This window comes from Capricornis sumatraensis, chromosome 2 (assembly GCF_032405125.1).
Source record: "Capricornis sumatraensis isolate serow.1 chromosome 2, serow.2, whole genome shotgun sequence".
NCBI lineage: Eukaryota > Metazoa > Chordata > Mammalia > Artiodactyla > Bovidae > Capricornis > Capricornis sumatraensis.
The window spans coordinates 212176531-212196006 of NC_091070.1; positions in this window are offsets into that span (position 1 = coordinate 212176531).

The window sequence follows — 19476 nt, forward strand, 5'->3', positions numbered from 1 at the left end:
GTTCACACCATCATTATCTCCATTCTGGATTGCTATAGCTGCCTCTTGGCTATCATTCTGTTTCTCCTTTTGCCCTAATTCCCAAACCCACTTTCTTTAAAAAAAAAAAAAAAATTTGTTTATTTGGTTGCGCCAGATCTTAGTTGCAGTCCATGTGATTTTTTATTTTTATTTTTTTTTTTAGGTCCAGCATGTGGAATTTTTAGTTGCAGCATGTGAGATCTCATTCTCTGACCAGGGATCAAACCCGGGCCCTTGCACTGGGAGTGTAAAGTCTTAGCCCTGGACCAACAGGGAAGTGTACCCCAATTCACTTTCTATGTATTATCTAGAGGGATCTTTTTAGAAAGTGAACTGGAACACTCCCCTGTGTTAAGACTTGAATGCCTTATTGAGGTTTGACTAAAAACTATTGCAAAGCTTACCTGACTGTCATCTGGACCTGAGTCCACCTCACTGCTCATCTCATTCTCCTCACCTCCTCCATCCCTGATTTGGAGATTCCTTCTTTTTCTTAGGGTCCTGAATGAAGTGGCTCCCTGTCCCTTGAGGCCTCATCCCCATTCTCTGCCCCGATCTCTCCTCTGGCTGGTTCTTTCAAATCCTTCAGGAATGCCTTATCTGGCCCCCAGCACAAACTGTATCCCCTCATCATAGAATTCCATTCTTTGCTCCTATAGCACTTTTCACCTTTTTAACCGTGAATACATATTTGCATGTGTGTTTGCTTAATGTCATTTTCCTCCATCAGACTAAAAGCTCCCCAAGAGGAGGGAGCAGGTCTATCCCTCTTATTCACTGGTACATCCCCCACAATTACCCCAGAGCCTGGAACTCATTCATGTTTGTTAAAAAGCATAAATAAATACTTCTCATAAAGCAAATAAAGCAAATAATGTCCTTAATGTCTAAAATTGGCTAAGAGGGAAATGCATTGCATTAGAAGAAGAGATTTTGTAGGTTATGCATTAAGTGTACTGAATACATTTGGTAAGAGGTTTGGTAGTGGAGAAGGTATAATTATGTGGCTAAAATGTTTAGGATTGATTGTGTTTTGTGTTTAGCTGGTGGAAAATTTCAAAATCTGTTAAGACGGGGAATTCAAGAAAACATGAAGAGTTCGCCAAGGCCATGGACAAATCAGGCAGGATAATTCAGAGGATGCTGTGTTTGCCTCCTCGAGGCCACAGGAGTGAAGTCAGCCATGGACATGGCTGGATTCCAAATAAGCAGAAAGGAGGACCTTAAAGCAAAGGTTCTGTAGTGTGGCCTCTTGCCTTGCTCCTCTTGCTATTTACATCAGAATGTGAAAAATCCTTCAAATGGTTCAACAAGAATTCAAGTTTTTAGCTCCACTCCAAAGAGGAATTTGCATGGAAATAAGAGGGGTTGAGAGTGAGAATAAAACATAACATAATATGGGGATGACTGAGGTTCTTGTTGTTGTTGCTTAGTTGCTAGTCATGTCTGACTCTTGGTGACACCATAGACTGCAGCACACTAGGCTTCCTTTCCCAGAGTTTGCTCAGACTCATGTCCCTGGAGTCGGTGAGGCCATCCAACCATCTCTTCCTGTTGCCTGCTTCTCCTCCTACCGTCAATCTTTCCCAGCATCAGAATATTTTCCAATGCTCTTCACATCAGATGACACTGAGGCATGATGAATAAAAGAATATATTGAGCATGTATGCTTGAGATTGTCTTGAGGACGTCAGTTCAGCTCAGTTGCTCAGTCGTGTCCGACTTTTTGTGACCCCATGGACTGCACATGCCAAGCTTCCCTATCCTTCACCAACTCCTGGAGTTTACTCAAACTCATGTCCATACAGTCAGTGATGCCATCCAACCATCTCATCCTCTGTCGTCCCCTTCTCCTCCTGCCTTCAATCTTTCCCAGCACCGGGTTCTCTTCAAATGAGTTAATTCTTTGCATCAGGTGGCCAAAGTATTGGAGCTTTAGCTTCAGCATCAGTCCTTCCAGTGAATATTCAGGACTGATTTCCTTTAGGATGAACTGGTTGGATCTCCTTGCAGTCCAAGGGACTCTCAAGAGTCTTCTCCAACACCACACTTCAAAAGCATCAATTCTTCGGCACTCAGCTTTCTCTATAGTCCAACTCTCACATCCATACATGACCACTGGAAAAACCATAGCTTTGACTAGATGGACCTTTGTTGGCACAGTAATGTCTCTGCTTTTTAATATACTGTCTAGGTTGGTCATAACTTTTCTTCCAAGGAGTAAGCGTCTTCTAATTTCATGGCTGCAGTCACCATCTGCAGTGATTTTGGAGCCCCCCAAAATAAAGTCTCTCACGGTTTCCATATCTGTTTGCCATGAAGTGATGGGACCAGATGCCATGATCTTAGTTTTCTGAATGTTGAGTTTTAAGCCAGGTTTTTCACTCTCCTTTTTCACCTTCGTCAAGAGGTTCTTTAGTTCTTCTTTGCTTTCTGCCATAAGGGTGGTGTCATCTGCATATCTCAGGTTATTGATATTTCTCCCAACAATCTTGATTCCAGCTGGTGCTTCATCCAGTCCAGCATTTCACATGATGTACTCTGCATATAAGGTAAATTAGCAGGGTGACGATATACAACCTTGATGTACTCCTTTCCCAATTTGGAACCAGACTGTTGTCCCATGTCCAGTTCTAACTCTTGCTTCTTGACCTGCACACAGATTTCTCAGGAGGTAGGTGAGATGGTCTGGTATTCCCATCTCTTGAAGAATTTTCCACTGTTTGTTGTGATCCACACAGTCAAAGGCTTTGGCATAGTCAATAAAGCAGAAGAAGATGTTTTTCTGGAATTCTCTTGGCTTTTTAATGATCCAGTGGATTTTGGCAGTTTGATCTCTGGGTCCTCTGCCTTTTCTAAATCCAGCTCACAGTTCATGTACTGTTGAAGCCTGGCTTGGAGAATTTTGAGCATTACCTTGCTAGATTGTGAGATGAGTGAAATTGTGCAGTAGTTTGAACATTCTTTGGCATTGCCTTTTTTTGGGATTGGAATGAAATTGACCTTTTCCAGTCCTGTGGCCACTGCTGAGTTTTCCAAATTTGCTGGCATATTGAGTGCAGCACTTTCACAGCATCATCTTTTAGGATTTTAAATAGCTCCACTGGAGTTCCATCACCTCCACTAGCTTTGTTCATAGTGACACTTCCTAAGGCCCACTTGATTTCACATTCCAGGATATCTGGCTCTAGGGTCTGGCTGTCTAGCCAGGATGGCCTGCCTGGCCTGTCTAGATGGGATGTCTGGCTCTTGAGGAGGTATTTTCTTGCATGTTTCCCCTGCAAGCATGAGGCAGCCAGTGTTTGTCTATTAAGAATTTGTGAAGTCACATTTTCTCCTCTGTCCCACTCATCATTACTGCTACCTAGAAGAGAATCCTTCAGGAAGCAGGGCAAGGAAATGTCAATAGTCTCCACCAGATTTAAGTCAGGTATCTTTTTCCCATTGATCTGATCAATCCTAAAGGAAATCAATGCTGAATATTCATTGGAAGGACTGGTGCTGAAACTGAAGCTCCAACACTTTGGCCACCTGATTCCAACAGCCAACTCACTGGAAAAGACCCTGATGCTGGGAAAAATTGAAGGCCAAAGGAGAAGGGGGAAACAGAGGATGAGATGGTTAGATAGCATCCCCAACTCAGTGGACATGAGCAAACTCCGGGAGACAGTGGAGGCCTGGCATGCTGCAGTCTACGGGGTGGCAAAGGTCAGACACAACCTAACGACTGAACAACAACAAAACCTTTTTCCTATTATGCTAATAAGGGCAACAGGGCCGGCAGACATGAAATGAAGACAAGATGATTTCCTACGGGATCCCTATATTCACACTATGTGTGCACAGTGTATGATCCCCAGCGTATGATCCCCAGAACTCAGATGTAAGGTAACTCTTTATGAGTGTATCTGTTTAAAGTGTTAACTAGAGAGTAAGCTTGACTGTCAGCAAAAGGTGCTAACTAGGTAAAGCAGAGGTGTGCTAGCACCAATACATACCAGCCTTCGAGAGTCAATTTTTAAATTTTCTGGAATTTTGTAAACCAGTTGATAAGCATTGACATTGTTTAAAATTCAATCTCTAAACCTACAATTAAATACATTTTTTATGAAAAGCAAAGATAAAAATACTCAGAACTCATACTTCCCCATTATTTTGCATTTTACTATCATCTATTCTCTTGGAAGTTACTTATTTCTATTACACCTGTATGGTGGAAATACCATATAAAGATGTGTGACAACCATCTCTTCCTAACTCAGTGTTCAGGGACATCACACTGGTGGTTTGACATTTGCCAAGGTGGGAGTATTTACACCAAGGGAATCAGAAAGTGCTACACGTCAGGACTCGATGTATTGTTAAATGTTAACAATGCAGATTAAATTTAAAAGCCTGTCCTATCTGTAAATGTTGCATTGCTAATGGCACAAAAATTGAGAAAATATTCTTCTATTACTTGAAAACAATTATCTGGTTCAACAAAGCAGATACATCATTGACCAACGAATGGCATTCCAGCATACCTTTCTGGTTTCACTTTCATCTCACTTGTTAATATAAAAGAAAATAGCATTCATCATTCATGTCAGAACTACACCATTCACCAATGCTTTAGGTTGGCTGTATATACAAGTGTTCAGCAAAAACCAGTGAAAGCATCCTATGAGGATCAGTTGGCTATATGGGAGTCATGATAATTAATGTTGTATGTTAAACTGTCTGAAAATCACGTGAAACATCCTTTATATCAGTAGAATATTAAAAATATATACATGTACATATGCATTGGATATGCATATTTTTTTGAGAGCTGGTTGTTAAACATTGAGCAGCCCACCACTTAATACCTTCTAGGCCAAAGCAAGGGACTGAGAAAAGAGCAAAAGAGGGCACTGGGTTCTAATCAATGACATTGATCGTATTGGGAGGAAGGCCAATGGAAGGAAGCTGAACTTCACAAAGTCCTGAGAGGATCCAGAAAAGGGGAATTTCACTGTTTATCCAATCTTGCGCAAGTGAGAGGACACGGGCATTAGAATGACAAGCATTAGAGAACTGTTTTCTGAGTGAAGAGCAAAGGGCTCATCAGATCTCACCGTTGTCTAATCATGGTTTCTCGACCTCAGCACTGTTTTGAACCAGATGGTCTTAGTTGGGGGAGGGAGGCCTTTTTGTGCATGGCGAGATGTTTAGCAGCATCCCTGACCTCTCCCCACTAGATGCCAGCAGGACCTCCCTAGTTGTGGCAAAGAAAAATGTCTGGAGACATTGCCCCTGGTAGGTAAATTTGCTCCTGGATGAAAGCCACTGGCTGAGATGAAATATCACTTCAATTTCATTCAACTCAATGAAGGGTTATTATCACCCACTATGTGCAAGGCACAGTTCTAGGCCCTGGGTTGCCTGAGTGAATAAAATCTCTGTGAGAGTTGCCGGTCGTCATGCCTCTGATGCTACACTGAGATTATTTCTCCACCAGACCGTGAGCGCCTTGACAGCACCATTGTGTGTTATTTGTCTCTGGGTCTCCAGTCTTTCTCAGCACAAGACCTGACACTGAGCTCCTCAGTAAATGTGGACCCGGAGTCACGTGAACACCTGGGCTGTCTTCCTCTACAGCCCACTCCTTTTCCACCACTGCGTTTTGACTGTGCTGAGCTATTTCCTGTCCCCAGGGGTCCCATGCTCTCCTTCTCCTTGGGATCTTCCTTACCTTTGTTCCCTAGGGGGGCTGATGTTCTATCGGGGCATCACAAGTTACCATACACGTGGCAACTTAAGATGACATCCATTTATCATCTCCTGATTTCCATAGGTCAGAAGTCCAGGCACACGCTTGCTGCTCAAGTTCTCATGGATCTGAAATCCGGTGTCAGTGGGCTGCATTCTCATCAGCGGTCTGGGGTCTTCTTCCAAGCTCATTCAGATGGTTATCAGAGCTCAGTTCCTTGCTTACTATGCACCCAGGGTGTCATGCTTAGGTCCAAGAGGCCACTCTCCTGTCCTTGTCACAAGGGCAGCTCCATCTTCAAAGTCAGCAATGGAGAACTTCTCACACAGCAATCCCCCTCCTGCTTCAAATCTCTCCAACTTTGATCTTTTTCTCCAGGAAGGAACTTGTCCCTTCGAAGGGCTCTTGTGATGAGGTCAAGCTCCATGAGGATAATCTCATGTTCTCAGTCAACTGTGCCAGGTGACATAACCTAATCACGGAAGCAAAATCCCATCCTCTCCACAGGTTCCTCCCACTTCACGATAGAGGGGATTATACAAGGATGGGGCTCTTTGGAGATCATTTTAAAATTCTGCCCACCATAGTCAGACCTCCCCCACTTCCCTTCCACTTCACCACACGAACCCTCTTGCCTTTTAGATCGATTACGTTAGATGTCACTATCTAATAACAAGAGTAGTTTCTTCTACGGATCATTTCTAAAGTCTGTGCACTACCCTTTTATGAGGCTTCCCAGCTGGCACAGTGGTACTCCAGTGTTCTTGCTTGGAAAATCCTATGGACAGCAGAGCCTGGTAGGCTCCATGGGGTAGCAAAGAGCAGCACACGACTGAGCGCTGAGCACCATCCTGTACATATAGTTCCGTACTGACTTTTCACAGCAGCCATATGAAGGATATGTTGCTTTTATTCTCTGCACATAGAGTTCCCTCTGCCTGACACGCGATCAGATAAACTTCATTCTTTACTTCTTCCTGGCCTCCATTCAAGCATCACCTCCTCAGAGATGCCTTCCCTGATGACTCTACCTAAAAATAGTTCATGGCAGGGTACCAACTAATAAATAGGGAAGTAATAATGGACTTAGAAAATCACCATTTGGCAACCATCATATTAGTAATTGATGAAGGCAAGAATCATCAGTAGAGCTAAAATCAGTGAGTAAAATTCTGATGAAGAACAGTATAGCTAATACAAGCTCAAAGTATCCCCCCACAAAATACTTATTAATGACAGAGGAAAAACTGGAGCCCTTGTGAAGGAGAAAGCTTGTAAACACCATTTTAACTAATGATCAGAGTTAGTATCACCAGTAAAGGGATAAAGCTACTTCATGTGCCTCCTAGGATGATGCGCTAAGAAGGCCATGTTATTTCTATGATTTTCCTGTCTTACATGAAAGGCCCAAATTTCAGGATCACTAGCCTGGACTCCTCAAAAATGTCAAGACAGAGAAAAAGCTGAGCAGCTTTCCTGATTAAGGGAGATTAAAGAGAAATGACAACCAAATGGAATATGTCATCTTGGATCAGATTCTGGACCAGAAAAAAGAGCTTTTTTTAAATATATAGTATAAGGGACATGATTGGTACAACTGCTAAAAATGTAATAAGGTCTGCAGAATAGATAATAGTATTAAGTTAATTTCCTGATTTTGGTAGTTGTGAATGTGTGAAGAAAATGTGCTTGCTCTTACAAAATATACGTTGAAGTATTTAGGGGAAAGGGGGCTTCATATCCACAATTTATTGTCAAATGGCTCTGAAAATAAATAATACAATAAAATTGTAAAGTGTTCACAGTTAGTAACACTGCGGGACAAGTATACTGAAGCTCCTTGTCAACTATTCTTGCAACTTCTGCATATTTGAAATAATTTTAAAATAAAATTTGCCAAAAGCAAAGAAAACAGAATAAGAATAGATTACTTACCCACTTTCCATCCCTTACTCTGTTTTACTTTTCTGCATGACCCCTTAGTAAGGTCCATTCCTTCCTTCACTGGACTGCAGACTCCATCAGAGCAGGGACTTGGTTCCGTTCACTACCAATCCTCGTATCTTTCAACAGGACTTGGCACATGGTAGGTATTCTATAAACACGTGTTGAATAAAGTACGTCCATTTTGGAGAACAGTCTTAGGAAAAGACTGTAAGTTTTGAATCCAGGCTTTAAATTCAGGCCAAATGATTCCAGAACTGCTTCTAATGCTCTGCTTTCTGGCTTCATTGTTTCAGGAACCCCCTGGCCATTGTGTACTCCCCTCCTCTTGAGTGGGGGCTCAACCTCGTAACTCACTTCTAATGAATAGAATATGGCAAAAATATGGGATGCCACTTCCATGATTGGGCTTCCCTGGTAGCTCAGCTGGTAAAGAATCCCTCTGCAATGCAGGAGATCCTGGTTCAATTCCTGGGTCAGGAAGATCTGCTGGAGAAGGGATAGGCTATCCTCTCCAGTATTCTTGGGTTTCCCTGGTGGCTCAGACAGTAAAGAATCTGTCTGTGATGTGGGAGACTTGGGCTGAATCCTTGGATTGGGGGAAGATCCCCTGAAGAAGAAAATAGCTACCCACTCTAGCCTGGAGAATGCCATGGACAGAGGAGCCTGACAGGCTATAGCCCATGGGGTCGCAAAGAGCTGGACATGACTGAGTGACTTTCACTCACTACTTCCACGATTAGGTTAGTTACAGGATGGCTGTGACTTCCATCTTGCTGGTGGACCCTTGCTGGCACTCTTTCTTGCCTTCTTGCTTGCTTCCTGCCTTTGTGAAATGCTGTATGCAAAGGTCCACGTGGAAAGAAACCAAGGGAGGCCCCTGCAAGGAACTGAACCTTGCCGACAAACACATGCCTACGCGCCTTGGGAATGGATCCTCCCCAGTTAAGCCTTCTGATGAGACTGCAGCCATGGCAGACACTTGGGTTGCAGCCTGTAGGAGATGCTGAAGTGAGGACTCAGCTAAGCCACGCCCAAGTTCCTGACCCACAGAGTCTGTGAGATCAGAAGTGTTTTTGCTTGTTTGTTTCTTAATTTGTATTGGAATATAGTTGATTTACAATATTGTATTAACTTCTGGTGCACAACAAAGTGAATCCGTTCTACCTGTAGATAGCTGCTCTTTTTTAGATTCTTTTCCTATATAAGTTATTACAGAATATTGGGTAGAGTTCCCTGTGCGATACGGTAGTCCTTATTAGTTATCTATTTTATATACAGTAGTGTGTACAGTACTCTTGCCTGGAAAATCCCATGGACGGAGGAGCCTGGTTGGCTGCAGTCCACAGGGTCACTAGGAGTCGGACAAGACTGAGCGATTTCACTTTCACTTTTCACTTTCATGCATTGGAGAAGGAAATGGCAACCCACTCCAGTGTTCTTGCCTGGAGAATCCCAGGGACGTGGGAGCCTGGTGGGCTGCCGTCAATGGGGTGGCACAGAGTCGGACACGACTGAAGCGACTTAACAGCAGCAGCAGCAGCAGCAGCGTGTTTATGAGGAGGGCATGGCAACCCACTCCAGCAATCCTGGCCTTCCCTGGTGGCTCAAATGGTAAAGAATCTGCCTGCGATGTGGGAAACTTGGTTGAATCCCTGGGTTGGGAAGATTCCCTGAAGAAGAAAATAGCTACCCACTCCAGTATTCTAGCCTGGAGAATCCCCATGGACAGAGGAGCCTGGTGGGCTACAGTCCATGGTGTTGCAAAGAGTCAGACATGACTGAGTAAGCCCAGCACAACACAGCATGTACATGTCAGTCCCAACTTCCTAATTTATCCCTCTCATCTCTCACCTGCTGAGAGCCATAAGCTTGTTTTCTACATCTGTATTTCCGTTTTATAGGTTAGTTCATTTGTGCTTTTTTTTTTAAGATTCCACAAATAAGCAATATCATATGATATTTGTCTTTCTCTGTCTGACTTACTTCACTCAGTATGACAATTTCTAGGTTGTTTTAAGTCACGTGTTGGAATGATTTGTTATAGGAACATTATCATAGGAAAGGAATACTATAACCCTCTGTATTAGTTAGTTTATATATGTATATATTTATATAATATATACTATAATTTATATAATATATTTATATAATATAATGTATATAATTAGTTTACCATTTTATCTAGGCTTCATAGCATGGTGGAGCTCAGTGAGTGAGTGTCAAAAATTTACCCCATTAGAAATAAATTTTAGTTGAGTTTATACATCAACCTAGGACTTTGGTCATATCTAAGGGCCCTGATAATGTTCTTGAATTTTCAAGTTCAGAAACAAGAGTCTGAACTGTGGGCTGTTCATTCACCATAGCTCTGCCCCCCATGAGGTCCCATCTGGGTGGCCAGCTGGTCCCCTAGACGGCAATTTCATCTCAACTCCTTTAACATCATAATTCTTGAAACTAGTGTTTGTAACACTAAACCACATGAGAGGACAAAGTGACCTGCCCATCCACCTGTTCTAATTAATATACTTTAAAGCTTCTCAGGAAAAACCATTTCTCCTCCTTCCTTTACACCAAACAAAGATTTAGCTATAAAATTTCAGCTTAGAGTAATCACATCCTGAATCAATGGCTTATTTTTTGAGTAAAAAAAAAAAAGATCCCTCTAACATGTTCATTTTAATTTCAAAAATGCTATTTTAAATGGTAGGGAGCCTTTTAATTCTCCACTCTGGGTTATAAAAAAATAATAGATAGGCAGAAATGTGTTATTAAAGCTATTTTTCTTGGCGTTCTGGTAATTTAATAAACTGCTGAAGCTAAGCCTTGAGACTTTATGAAGCAGAAAGAAGACGACTTGGCTGTTGATTAATAGTATCTGATCGTCCCCCAACCACCCCCCGTGCTTCCTGGGGGTGATTCCTGAAGGACAATGGGGGAGTTCTGAAGAATGAAGATTTGAAGAAACATTGTAAAAATGTCTTGTCCTGGGAAGCTTAATTTCCGTGACGACCCACACACTCACTCTTCTTGAGGTTCTGGAAAATTGATTGACGTGAGTTTCAGAAAATAACTCTTGATGTGGTCACTTCCATATTTGACTTTAGAGCACCTCACCAACCTTGAAAAGCTTCTACACCAAGGTCATTGTGGAATGTCTTATTCTGCTAGGGCTTCCATAACAACAACAACAAAAAAACATAAACTATGTGACTTAAACAGCAGGAATTTATTTCTCTTAGTTCTAGAGTCAAGAACATCCAAGGTCAAGGTGCCAGCCAGATAGGTTTCATTTTGAGGCCTTTTCTCCCGGCTTGTAGGGGTGTGAGAGGTGGATCCTAAAGAAGGCCAAGCACTAAAGAACTGATACTTTCAAACTGTGATGCTGGAGAAAATTTTGAGAGTCCTTTGGACAGCAAGGAGATCAAACCAGTCAACCTTAAAGGAAATCAACCCTGAATACTCAATGGAAGGACTGATACTGAAGCTGAAGCTCCAGTATTTGGGGCACTTGATATGAAGAACTGACTCAGTGGAAAAGACCCTGATACTGGGAAAGACTGAGGGCAGGAGAAGAAAGGGAAGACAGAGGATGAGATGGTTGGATGGCAGCACCAGTGCAAGGTACATGAACTTGGACAAACTTCGGGAGATGGTGAGGGACAGGGAGGCCTGGCGTGCTGCAGTCCCTGGAGTTGCAAAGAGCTAGACACAACTAGGTGACTGAACAACAGCAGGTGACTTAAACAACAGAAATGTGTTTCTTTTAGTTCTAGAGTCAAGAATGTTCAAGGTCAAGGTGCCAGCCAGATAGGTTTCATTCTGAGGCCTCTTCTCCTGGCTTGTAGGGGGCCACCATCTGGCCATATGCTCACATGACTTCACCTTGGGGTGCTTGTGGAGGAGAAGAGCAAGCTCTCTGATGTCGCTTCTTTTAAGGGCATTGATCCCATCATGAGGGCCCCATTCTCTTGATCTCACCTAACCCTAATTACCTCCCAAAGGCTTCATCTCCGGATACCTTCATATTGAAGACTAGGGATTCAACACATGGATGTGGTGGTTACATGGACATTCAGGCCATAGGAGGGCTTGAAAAAGTGTTAGTGGCTCAGTCATGTCAGACTGTTTGCCATCCCATGGACTGTAGCCTGCCAGGCTCCTCTGTCCCTGGAATTCTCCAAGAAAGAATCACTGGAGTGTAGCCATGTACCAGTTATTAGGACTTCATTGCCTAATAATCCTAAACCTTGCAAACCACATTTCCACTTTGTCCGCTGGATCTGTTAGGCTCTGTGAAGCAGGGGCCCTCGAGAGAGACCCCAGGCTAGAAGAGGAAGAAGGGACTTGTTCATTCCTGTTTGGCTCCTGTTCTGATCAGCATCACTCTAACAATGACAACTTTGCTCAGTAGTAGCATTTGCAGTCAGCTTACTATTTTTCCAATACTTGCAGAACCAGTCTCACTGAGGCATCTTAGAACATTAACACCAGTAATCTGATGCCTCCTCCTTAAAGATATGGTTCCTATTCCCAGGGAGCCTTTTCTGAGTCCAGAGACACTAGCACCACCCAGACATTTTCTGCTCCCCAGATTCACATGTCTGAGCTTCAGCTCCTCATGTCTTCTCCTCCGCTGCTGCTGCTGCTAAGTCACTTCAGTTGTGTCCGACCCTGTGTGACCCCATAGATGGCAGCCCACCAACCTCTGCCATCCTTGGGATTCTCCAGGCAAGAACACTGGAGTGGGTGGCCATTTCCTTCTCCAATGCATGAAAGTGAAAAGTGAAAGTGAGGTAGCTCAGTCGAGTCTGACTCTTAGTGACCCCATGGACTGCAGCCTACCAGGCTCCTCCATCCATGGGATTTTCCAGGCAAGAGTACTGGAGTGGGGTGCCATTGCCTTCTCCACTCCTCCTCTAGGCCTCTACATATGAACAAGTCTGCCTTCTCTTTGGATGGCAGCTGTTTTGCAGTTGCTACTTCTGTGTCACCCTTGGAATTTTTTTTTTCTTTTCAGGTTTTCAATATAGAGTTAAAAATTATTAATTTATATTAATATTTTTTCTGTTAAAATAACTAACATGGTTCTGTCTTCTAGTGACTGAGAATGGGGACTTGACAGAAAGATGCAATCCCCCAAAATATAGATAGGCCACTCTCACTTTCTCTAGGCCTGTTTCTCTCCCTGTAAAGAGAAGCAAAGGGTAAATGTTTCATGGGGGAGACTGATACCACTAAGCTAATATTTCCCTTTTCTTTCAGTGGCAGCTGGGAAGTATGGTTGTGACAAGCAAAACCTTCCTTGTTCAAAAGTTTTTCTTTATAGTTAGCTCTGTGAGGGCAGAGAATAAGATTATCCAATTATGTAGCTCAGGACTTAACCCAATGTCTGGTGCAAGGCGGGGCATTCAATAAATGTCTACTAAGTGATGAATAAATTGAAAGATGGACGGATAAATGGATTGGTAGATGGGAAGATGATGTTCTCTTGAGAATATCCAGTAGTAGAAAGAAGTCTTTTTGAAATAACGGAGTTATTTCCTTTTTGAGCATGTCACATAGGATTAGCTTTGGTTATGTGTGAAAGAAGTGCTTCCCACGTGGCTCAGTGGGTAAAGAATCTGCCTGCAATGCAGAAGACGCAGGTTCAATCTCTGGATCAGGAAGATCCCCTGGAGGAGGGCATGGCAACCCACTCCAGTATTCTTGCCTGGAGAATCCATGGACAGAGGAGCCTGGCAGGCTACAGTCCACAGGGTTGCAAAGAGCTGGACACGAATGAAGAGACAGAGCACGTTTGCACGCGTGTGACAGAAACTCAAAATAGCAGTGGCTTTTCAAAAGTGTTCGTTTTCTTTTCACGTAAGCAAAGTCCAGGGACAGGCACTTGCGTGCTGGCCCGGCACCACCACAGTCTTTGGAGACTCACTCTTCTCTCTTGTTGCTCCATCAACTTCATAATATATCTCCGATTTCCAGAAATCACACGTAACACTTCGGCCTACATTTCATCTCATCCACCAGAACTAAGTCACATTTTCTGGGTGGTCATGTGCCAGTCTGAAAAGGGGAGTTCTATTACAAAGGGGAGAAGGGGGAAATATATATTTGATGCCAATTGGAAAGTCCTGTCTTAGGGAGGGATGGATAACACAGACCTGAGGATGCCCTCCCGAAGGAAGGAGACAAGAGAACTTGAAGTCCAGGAGGAGCTGCTCCGGATGAACTCCCTTCCCTTTCTGTAGAGCCGCTTACCCCGAGTCTTCAGGCCCTGCCTCCCACTTCTCCCTCCGTGGTTTCATCCTGGAAAATGACCTAGAGGTCTTAGCTGCCTGAAAACTTAACAGTCGTTAACCATGTGATATCTGTGCCAACAAAGTTCATTCACTCTGGGCCATGTTACTAGAAACAGGGAAGTGATAGGAAAAGCGGGTAGGAATATTGATTTTGAGTCACTTACCACGTGACCTTAAACAAGATCCTTAATCACTCTGAACCTTAATTTCTACAGTGGTAACAGCTCTATTTACCACAGGTTACTGTGAGTGTACATTTGATAATAAATGTGATGTATCCAGCATTGCGCCTGTTCCAGCATAAGCGCTAAATGATTAGCTGTTGTTGTTGTTCAGTTCCTAAGTCGTGTATAACTCTTTGCAACCCCATAGACTGCAGCACATCAGGCTTCCCTGTCCTTCGCTATCTCCCAGAGTTTGCTCAAGCTCATGTCCATTGAGTCGGTGATGCCATCCAACCGTTTCATCCTCTGTCGTCCCCTTCTCCTCTTGCCCTCAATCTTCCCCAATATCAGGGTCTATTCCAATAAGTCAGCTCTTCTAATCAGGTGGCCAAAGTATTGGAGCATCAGCTTCAGCATCAGTCCTTCCAGTGAATATTCAGGGTTTATTTCCTTTAGGATGGACTGGTTTGATTTCCTTGCTGTCCAAGGGACTCTCAAGAGTCGTCTCCACCACCACAGTTCGAAAGCATCAGTTCTTTGGTGCTCAGCCTTCTTTATGGCCAACTCGCCCATCCGTACATGACTACTGGAAAAACCATAGCTTTGACTGTATGGATTTTTGTCTGCAGAGTGATGTCTCTGCTTTTGAATACACTGTCTAGGTTTGTCATAGCTTTACTTCCAAGGAGCAAGTGCCTTTTATTTTAATTTTATTAAATATTTCAGGAACCCACAATTTTGCTACTCCTCACTTAAACCACACATGGACTATCATTAGTTTTAAATTTTGCAAATAAAGAATGTTCTGAGGAAAGAGTCTAAGGGGGTTGTGACTTGAAAATGTATTAGATGAGCATTAGTTGCAGAGTCCAGGGATGTAAAATGTCAGCTGTCACTTATCTGATGTTCTGAACTGAGGTGCTATCTTGCTCTCATATATTCTGTTAATAAACCTTTCATTGTAACTATGAGTTAATGTCTAAGTGCAAAATGCATGGGAGAGGTGCTATGTCTGTCTTCCTCACTGATGATCATCTTAACCTTAAGACACATCTTAAGATGTATCCTTAAGAATAAGGTTCAGTGATTGTATGCTGAATAGAGGGGAGAGTTGGTTGGAAGGAATGCGGAGGACATGGGGATCTTCAATCCCTTCCCAGACTTCAGGATCCCAACTCTGGAGTCCCAGCTCCCACCAATCTGCATCCGTTTCTGGACTTCTCTGAGAGGTGAGCAGAGTCAGGGCTTACAACGTGTTGGAAAGACTTCGGGCTTTGGCTCCAGCCCTCCCTTAAGTTTCCTCCTAATGAATTTCTTAGGGAAAAAAAATCCATAGAGGCTTCTGAGAATCTGATTCCTAGACATGCCAGGATGGGGACTGGAGCTGTGTATTGAGTTGCAGCTTAATACAACTTCACAAGTGTGTTTGATAACCATTGTGTGCCAGGCACCACACCAGATGTTGTTCTGCATGCATTTTTTTTTCTTTTTTAAAAACGAATACTTATTTTTATTAAAGTTAAACACACACATTTTTTTTTGAGAAAATTACTCAACCATTTGTTTTATTTATTTATTTATTTTTTTACATGCGTTCCCAAACATGAACCCCCCTCCCATCTCCCTCCCCATAACATCTCTCTGGGTCATCACCATGCACCAGCCCCAAGCATGCTGTATCCTGCATCGGACAGTGTGGAGATTCCTTAAAAAATTGCAAATAGAACTACCTTATGACCCAGCAATCCCACTGCTGGGCATACACACCAAGGAAACCAGAATTGAAAGAGACACATGTACCCCAATGTTCATCGCAGCACTGTTTATAATAGCCAGGACATGGAAACAACCTAGATGTCCATCAGCAGATGAATGGATAAGAAAGCTGTGGTACATACACAATGGAGTATTACTCAGCCATTAAAAAGAATTCATTTGAATCAGTTCTGATGAGATGGATGAAACTGGAGCCGATTATACAGAGTGAAGTAAGCCAGAAAGAAAAACACCAATACAGTATACTAACGCATATATATGGAATTTAGAAAGATGGCAATGATGACCCTGTATGCAAGACAGCAAAAAAGACACAGATGGGTATAACGGACTTTTGGACTCAGAGGGAGAGGAAGAGGGTGGGATGATTTGGTAGAATGGCATTGTAACAGGTATACTATCATGTAAGAAACACACACATTTTAAAAGCCAAACAATGCTATTCACAACAGCCGAAACATGGAAGCAACCTAAATGCGCAGCGGCAGATGAGTGGGCAAAGACGGGGCACATGCGCACAGAGGCGTATCCGTCACAAGAAAGATCGAAATAATGCCATTTGCATCTACCTGGATGCAGCTAGAGATTATCACACTAAGTGAAGCAAGTCAGAAAGAGAAAGACAAATACTAGACAATATCATTTACGTGTGGAGCCTGAAGTATGGCACAAATGAACCTATCTAGGAAGCAGAAACAGACTCACAGACAGAAATCAGACTTGTGGTTGCCGGGAGAGGGGGTAGGTGGGGGAAGAGAGTATTGCAAGCTTGGGATTAGCAGACAAAAGCTATTATGCATAGGATGGATAAACAACAAGGCCCTACTGAATAACACAGAAAACTATATTCAATATCCTCTGATAAACCATAATGGGAAAGAATATTAAAAACAATGTCTAAATGTGTATAACTGAGTCACTTTGCTGCACTACAGAGATGGGCACAACATTGCAAACCAACTATGTGTTAGTTGCTCAATCGTGTCCATCTCTTTGTGACCCCATAGATTATAGCCTACTACGGTCCTCTGTCCATAGAATTCTGCAGGCAAGAATACTGGGGTAGGTAGCCATTCTCTTCTCCAGGGGATCCTCCTGACCCAAGGATCAAAATGGGGTCTTCCACATTGCAGGCAGATTCTTTACTGTCTGAGCCACCAGGGAATCGCCCCAACTATACTTCAACACAAAAAATAAATAAATAAAAAGCCAAATAGTGTTCAAAGAATCATAAACAAGGCCATGATCCCCACACCACCATCCCTTACAAACCCATCCATAGGTAACTGCTGCTCATAGGTAACTCAATGCTCCTGGAGCTTTCTTTATTCTGGAGTTTACTTCCAGATTTCCAGAGAATTATGGAAATTCCACTATCTCTCAAATCATCCATTTTGGATATTACCTACTGATTTCATATGATAACAAAAAGATTTCAGCTCTTTTCACACCCCTTTCTTCACCTCCATCCTCCCGCTATAGTTATCACACTAATTTTGGTTAAATCCATATATGGGTTTTTTTATTATGATGATCACGTAAATATTGTTCACTGCTGAGTTAATAACAATTGTTTCATTTCTTATTTGAATTTATAGCTAAATCTTCCCTCCCCTACAAACCGCTATAAAACAATTCTCAATACAATTTTCCACACAGTCAACTCTGTCAGAATGATCAGTCATTTTCTTCTTTTCCAGCCCCTCACAGCACCCACCCCTACCACCACCACCCACACACCTCTTATCTGAGGCCTCCAATTTCCTGCCCTAATCTGGGCTGGCAATGGTGTGGCTTTCCAGGTTTTGCTTCATGGTTCTTGAGCGAAGATCTTCTTTCATCATCCCAGGAATTTCCTCAGCCTCCCTCCCACTGAGGGTACCTGTTTTCTCTATTCCACGTCTTCTGCCCTGGTTTACCCACTTGTCTTATGGGGCACATGGCTTCCTGACGAAGGTTCAAGGAGGCAAAGTTTTTGAGGCTCTGCATATCTGAAGACACCGTCATTCTACCTCCACGGATGAGAGTCTAGTTTTCCATTAGAAGTCGTTTCCACGTGAGCGTGGACGTGTGGACACGGGGGGAGAGGCAGAGGGTGGGGCGCACTGAGAGAGCAGCGTGGGCGTGTATACACCGTGTGTGCACAACAGCGAGTGGGAAGCTGCTGTGTAACACAGGGCGCTCAGCCTGGTGCTCTGTGATGACCCAGAGGGCTGGGACTTGGTGGGGTGAGTAGGAGGGAGGCCTAAGGGGAGGGGATATATGTATACATATAGCCGATTCACTTGTTGTACAGCAGAAACTGATACATTGTGAAGCAATTCTACTCCAATATTTTTTAAAGTGTAAAATTCAGTGACAAAAAAAAAAAAAGAAAAAGAAAATCAAAGTGGTGACAGCTTTGTTCCAGGCTCTTCTAGGTTCCAATGTTACTGCTGAGAAATATGAGGCCATTCTCATTTATGAACATTTGTATGTGAGTAGGATTTTCTGAAAACCTTAGGATTTTGTCTTTATCCTTGATATGCTGAAATTTCACAATGATGTGGCTTGATGTAGATCTTTTTCATTCATTTTGCTGAGCACAAGTCTGGGCCATTCAATCTGGGGAATTTCTTTTGTATTCCTATTGGTACTTTCCTCCCCTCTCTTTACATTGGTCTGCCTAGAACTCCTGTTAACCAGGTACTTGGTCTCCTGGACTGGGCTTCTCATTTTCTTACCTTTTATCTCCTATAATCCGTTACTGTATGTTTTAAAAATTCTCCTTTCTGGAAGATCTCTTTGATGCTAGCTTCCAACCCTTTCTACTGAAAAAATTAAATCAGCTATCACTGTTTTAATTTCAGAAGCGCTTTCTTGTTCCGATTTTTAAAAATAATCATACAGCATATTGTCTTATTTTTAAAATATACTGTCTTCTCTTCTCTCCCTGAGAGTGCTATGCTTTTTCCTCTTAGTTCTTCTTACATTTTTTGGTGAGGGGTGGCTCGTGGGGTCTCAGTCCCCTGACCAGGGACCGAACCTGGACCATGGCAGTGACATCCCAGAATTCTAACCACTAGGCAACCAGGGAACTCCCTTACCTTTGTCTTTCTTGGTGGAGATTATTCGTTCCTATTAAGCATGAAGACCTTAAAAGTTGAATGGAAGCTCTTTGTGAAAGAGCATAATCACGGGGTAATTTTCATTGGTACCTCCAAGTGCCTATGGGGCATTTCAGTTTCTTCAGAGAACTCTCCAAATCCCTGCCTCTTGGGTAAAGTCCAGCTGCTGGCTTTGGCTGTGGCTGTCTATTTCACCTAATGCCCATTTTCTATCTGCACCCTCATCTCCACAATCCTTATGCATGCTCTGTATGTTTCTGCAGAAAAAGTGTATCCTGTCACCTATGAAACTGTCTGTGGCCCCTGGCTTTTTGGGGCCAGGATAGGAGATACCTCTTATTATATATCAGCCCCTTGCTTTCATCTCTATTCAGGCTCAGCAGGGGGAAATGGTTTGCTTCTTGTTGATTGGCAGGCATTTCAACTTG